General features: G+C 36.8%; 1 non-coding gene across 1 annotated transcript; it reads left to right on the top strand.

Moving 5' to 3' along the window:
- The first annotated feature begins 529 nt into the window (after positions 1 to 529).
- On the top strand, positions 530 to 636 carry LOC128281016 (small nucleolar RNA R71). Its single transcript, XR_008271233.1, has one exon. It is a non-coding gene; the product is annotated as a small nucleolar RNA R71 (small nucleolar RNA).
- Positions 637 to 6,715: the final 6,079 nt, after the last annotated feature.

Here is a 6,715-nt window from a genome sequence, read left to right as displayed (position 1 = left end):
TCTTTTACTGCTGGTATGATGGTTGTTGAAAGCCTGGAGGGGGTGGTGGTCTCTGATTACCTTGGCCTCCCTATGAGAAATTTGGGTGGTTCTTCCATCCTGCATTATAAGTGTTACTATAAGGATTACTTTGAGATCGAGGGTTATTACCCATATAATTTAATTGCTCATTCTCCATGTTATGGCCATTGGGTGAGTATTTTGAATTGCTCGATCCTCCTCCACTTGCTTCGCATTGCATTACTGGGTGAACCTGTGAAGAACCAAAGAAACCATCAATTTTTCTATTCAAAAGTTCTACCTGATTCGAGAGCATGGTGACGGAATCAACGTTAAAATGCCAGTTGCTTTTGTCGGCTTTGTCCTCATGACTTGCCACAGATAATTATTCAGTAACATCTCTTCTATGAATTCATAAGCATCCTCAGGTGTCTTATTATTGATAGTTCCTCCAGCAGCCATGTCAATCATCTGTCTAGTCGAAGGATCTAGGCCATTGTGAAATGTTTGAACCTGTAGCCAGAGTGGTAACCCATGGTGGGGGCATCTTCTAAAATGGTTCTTGTATCTCTCCCATGCATCATAGAGTGTTTCTAAATCCATCTGTAGAAAAGAAGAAATATCATTACGTAATTTGGCTGTTTTAGTCGACGAAATATATTTTAATAAAAAATTTTCGGTCATTTGTTCCCAAGTAGTGATTGACCCTAGTGGTAAAGAGTTCAACCACTGTTTAGCCTTATTCCTCAACGAAAAGGGAAACAACCAAATGCGAATGGCGTCATATGAAACGCCATTGATTTTAAAAGTGTCACAAAACTCTAAGAAATTCACCAAATGAGCGTTTGGGTCCTCGTCCTACAAACTATCAAACTGAACAAACTGTTGGATCATTTGAATGGTGTTAGGTTTCAGTTCAAAATTATTTCCAGCAATAGCAGGCCTAACTATGCTCGATTCAGTTCCTGTTTAAGAAGGTTTAGCATAATCATACATAGTACGCGGAGCAGGATTCTGATTAGTAGCAATCGCAGGAGGTAGTGGATTCTCTTGGTTTTCAGTCATCTCCTCGGTTGTAGTGTGAAGATCATCCTCTTGCTCTTCCTCTGTGTATCTTAGGCTTCGCCTTATTTCTCTTTGGTTTCTGCGAACTGTGCGATCGATCTCACTGTCAAATAGTAATGGTCCCAACGGGTTTCTTCTAGTTATACACTATAAAAACCTGCCAGGAGCGAATAAAAGAAAAATTAGAAAAGAAAATAAAAATTTAAATTGAAAATAAAGTAAAATGGCTAAAGTAATAAAAATCGAGTGTTCCTAATATCTTAGTTCCCCGGCAACGGCACCAAAAACTTGATTTGTGATATTCGCGACAAGTTTTAAAAAATTTATAATTAATCGTTCTTGAAACTAACTATTATCACTATAAAGGCAAGTGTACCTATCGAATAGTAGTATAGCTTTAGCAAGACCGGATTGTCGAACCCAAAGGAACCAAGAGTACTAGTAATTACTTTCTTTTTATTATCTAGCCTAAAAATTAAGGGATTTGTTTATCTAAACTAATTAACTAAACTAAGAGTGCACAGAGAGAAAATTGGGGAAAAGCTTTTGGGAAAACTCGATTGATTAAGACAATACCCAAGGAAAAATCCACCTAGACTTCACTTGTTATTTTACTCTGAATCAGACGATTTATTGATTTGACTTGATCTGTACAAATACCTAAGTTATATTATTATCTCTCTCGAGACTAATAACGTCTAACCCTAGGTTCATTAATTGAAATCTCTTTCTAATTAACGCCCTAGTGTTGCATTAACTCGATCTATGGATCCCTTATTAGGTTTTACTCTAATCCGAAAAAATCTTGTCACCCTATCTCTAGGCGTGCAATCAACTCCGCTTAATTACGACAAATTTACTCTTAGATAGGAACTTTTGGTTCTCTGAGTAAGCGCATTAACTTGAATCAATATCATGGAATATTAAGACAAGAATTAAGAACATATAATTAAGAACAAGTCAAATATTTATCATGCAATTCAGATAATAATAACAAGATCCATCTTAGGTTTCATTCCCCTTGGGTATTTAGGAGGTTTAGTTCATAATTATAAAATAAAACATCTCAGAAGAATAATGAATACAAAACATAAAGAAAACCCAAAACTCCTGAATGGAAATTGAAGGGAGAGCTTCAGTCTTAATGAATAATCTGGCTTCTGAGATGGATCAATCGGCTTTCTTCGAGTAATTCTTTGCTTCCTACTCTGTGTGTCTATTCTAAGTGCCGCCTCAGGTGTTTAAATAAGCTTTAGAATGCCTAAGAGCCCTCAAAAGTGGCAATTTCCGAATAGGACTATACTTGGGTTTGACAGGGACACGCCCGTGTGCGATTGCTCTAAACCATGGTCAAGGTTGTTAAATAGGCACGGGCATGTAGTCTACCCATGTAAGTCATGCTTCAATCCTACCAAATGGACACGGTTGTGTGGCTTACTCGTGCGAGGAAGTCCAGGCCGTGTTGATTTCCCATGTGGGTCCATTTTCTCCGTTTTTGGCCCGTTTCTCGCTCTTTTTACTCTCCTATGCTCACCTAAGTATAAAACATGAAATTAAAGAATTAGGAGCATCGAATTCACCAAATTTAAGGAGAAACAATCCATAAATGTGCCAAGCATGGGATAAAAATATGTATAAATTATGGTTTATCACTTGACATGATTTATTTTAACATACTAATCCCGAAAAATATACCCTAAATATTTTATTTAAGAGAAAACGAGAAAAAATAAGTATCCGATAAAATGAAAGACTTTATCCCACTCAATTTTATCTCTCCAAGAATGTTTTAAGCACTAAACATTAACTTACCTGGAAAAACTTGGTGAATAGTAAATGGACTAGGCCAAAGTGTTTTCAACTTTGTTGGAAAATCTATTTAATCTCTCATTGAATAGCTTGAAATTTTCATATGAGAAAGTCCAGAATTCTACTAACTCATTAAGTTGAAGCATTTGTTTCTCTTTGGCAAGCTTGGGATCCAAATTGAGCTATTGGAGAGCCCAATAAGCTTTATCTTCTAACTCCAAGGGAAAATGACAGGCTTTCCCAAAAATCAACCGACAGGGAGACATCCTTAAAGGTGTTTTGTGTGCTATCCTATAGGCTCATAAAGCATCATCTAGTCTATTGGACCAATCTCATCTGTTTGGACAATCTACCTTATATAGTATGACTTTTTTCTCTTTGTTCGCTAGTTCAGCTTGCCTATTTGTCTATGGATGGTAAGTTGTGGCAACCTTGTGCTTTACTCCATGTTTGTAGAGTAACCACTTCAACTATTTGTTCACAAAATTGGACCCCTAATCCCTGATGATAGACCTAGGAGTTCCAAACCTTGTGAACACATGTTTTTGCAAAAACTTCATCACAATCTTTATATTGTTTGTCGGATATGCCTCAACCTCAACCCACTTGCATACATAGTCTACTACTACCAACATATATTTTTGACCTAAAGACGGAGGGAAATGAATGAGAAAGTCAATACCCCAAACATTGAATAATTTTACCCCATTGATGTTCGTCCGAGGGCATCTCATTTCTGTCGGTGATGTTTCCAACTCTCCGGCATCGATCACAACTCTTTATGTAGCTATACGCATCTTTGAATAGCGTTGGCTAAAAGGATCTACCTTTCAATACTTTGGCTATAGTACGTGTACCTTTGAAGTGTCCCCTACTCGGAGCTGTGTGACAATGATATAAAAGCTTATGTACCTCATTTTCTTCAATCCATCTCCTGATAATTTGATCTACACACTTTTTGAACAAATAAGGCTCTTCCTAGAAATAGTACTTCACATCGTGTAACACCCCTTACCTATGTCCGACGCAGGGACATGATACGAGGCATTACTGGACTTAAATATAAACATACACACAAAATCGAGCCATAAAATTTCTTTGAGTATGAAATTGCGCCTACACATACATATCTTCCCTATTGCGGGCCTACAAAGCCCAAAACATGCATCGGGGGTGGCTCGGGATAAAATCGAGAAATTCAGAAAAACTTGGAAGATTTTTCATAAAAGGGGGTCACACGCTCGTGTCTCTAGACCGTGAAACTTTATGTTTATGACGTCATCATCAATTAAAGATCACACGGCCAAGTCACACGCCCATGTCCTAGGCCATGTGGCGAATTTAATTTTCGTATTAAAAGTTCAAACTTCACACGATCTGGGCACATGCCCATGTCCGAAGGCTGTGTCCTCCACATAGTTGAGACACACAACCATGTCTCTACCCGTGTGTTTACTACCATGCATACTAACTTGTAAAACTAGGTTGCAGGGGACGCACGGCCGGATCACACGCCCATGGGGGCAGACCGTGTGTCACACACAATTTAGACACACGTTCGTGTGTCTGCCCATGTGGACAATTTTGAGGCTAATTCTCAAGCCCTTTTGTCACCCTTATTAACACATACATACTTATATATATATTAATGATGATCATCATAGCAAAAATGGGTTACTTAAACCTCCTTAGCTTTAACTCATGCATGGCAAATACATGTCAAAGTACATAAAATTCAGACTCCATGACTTGGTAAATTCATTCAAGTTATTTCTTTACCTTAAATCATGCCATAACCTTACAAATTGACATCATCCATCCATTATCAACTACCAACTCAACACATATCTCAAGAACAGTAGCACATTTCATGCATGCAATAATATTTAGGGTTACAACCCAATAGTCAATATGAGCCACATCTCATGGCTAAATACAAAATGAAATAATATACTAACATGAGCCATCACTTTTGACTAACCAACATGACATATATAAAAAATACTAAGTACCCTGTACATGCCATATTTAAATGTATTAAACCAAATATAACCCAAAAGATTTGTTGATAGTGTAACTCGAGCACCGACGTCCACGATCCCCGAGCTAACTTGGCAATGCTAAAAGGAAAGGAAAAGAAAAGGGGTAAGCATAAAGCTTAGTAAGTTGTATGTAAATAATAAACAATATAGATCATGAAAATTTCATGTATCAAACATGCTACTAATTATCAATTTACACATGATGAACTTAGTGAGGATTGACAATAAGTGTCTTTGAACTTCATAGGTTATCTTACTCTTCCTTACTCAAGCAAAATTTTCGTCAAGAACCGAGTTCAATACTCATGAGGTTTACATACATACTTGTACTACAACTTTCTTACTCATATCACTCCACTTATTAGCCTTAACCGTGAATGGCCCATTGAACCACTTGGAATAATGAAGGCTGTTCAGGATTATCGTACACCAAATAGGGTGCCAAAGCCATGTCCCAGACATGGTCTTACATGGGACTACATATCAATGCCATATCCCAGATATGGTTTTATACGAGGTCTCACATCGGTGCGGATGCTGTGTCCCAGACATGGTCTTATACGAAATTAGTTAACGATGCCGAAGCCATATCCCTGATATGGTCTTATACGGGATCTCATTTCAATGCCAATGCCATGTCCTAGACATGGTCTTACACGGGATCTCGTTAACCATGGTGTCACGATATCCGAATCCCAAGTATTCATCAGGGTCACCCGAGATTTCTGAGATACAAAGCTATCCTCTATTTGTCATCGAATCATCACAAGTCAAGTTCAATAAAGACATACATACACATTCCTTACAAAACAAGTATTAGATAGATGATAATGAAATTGTTGAATTACTTACCCACAAACTTACCCTAGTTCCAAAATGTTGTTAACTTTACGTTTTAGTCCTAAACCTTGTTTTTCCCTCGGTTTAGGTCTGGACTCCATTTTTCTTGATCTATAATAACAAAGTTTACTCATTTAATTATCACATTGATCAAACCAGTCCTTAAATCACAATTTTACAAAATTATAGTTTTGCCCCTAAACTTTCACTAAATTACATTTAGTCCCTAGGGTCGTATATTGAAATGTACTCATTTTCTTTATTACCCAAGCCTAGTCGAATGTTTCTTGCACTCATAGAAACCCACATTACTCATCAAAAATAGATTTTTATCACTTGATTTATATCTTTTTCAATTTAGTTCTTTTTAAGTGTTTTTATGCAAAATCACTTAGTAAAAGGTGTTAAACACACCTCAAGCTATCATATTCTTCCATTAAACATCAAAATACACACATCTCATGCATGGGTCAAAATTCTAACATGAACTCTAGCTTAAAATATGGCTAGGAACGGGTATATCATGTTACGAGGATTTTAAAAATGTAAAGAACATTAAAAACGAGGCTAGGGAACACTTACTTCCAAGCTTGAAAAGTTTGAAAACCTTAGCTATAGTTCCCCCCAAAATTTGACAGCCAAGGAGGAAGATGAGCATGATTTTTGGCTTATTTTTCCCTTTTTAGTTCTTTTATTAACTAATGACCAAAATGCCCCTCTTTACTAACCTTTAATTTTTGTCCATCAAAGACCATTTTTGTCAAAAATTATAGAAATTGGGCAAATTGCTATTTAAGACCTTTTAACGTATAATCCCAAGCAAATTTCATGTTAAAAGCTTCTAGAGCTTAAGTTTTGTAATTTATTCAATTTGGTCCCTAATTTACAACTAGGCACCTTACACATAGAATTTCTTTATGGAATTTTCACACAAGCTGCATTTATATCATAAACCTCAT

The sequence above is a fragment of the Gossypium arboreum genome, chromosome 9 (assembly GCF_025698485.1).
Source record: "Gossypium arboreum isolate Shixiya-1 chromosome 9, ASM2569848v2, whole genome shotgun sequence".
NCBI lineage: Eukaryota > Viridiplantae > Streptophyta > Magnoliopsida > Malvales > Malvaceae > Gossypium > Gossypium arboreum.
Note: the sequence above shows the minus strand (reverse complement) of the source record. Positions and strands in the feature narration are given on the sequence as shown.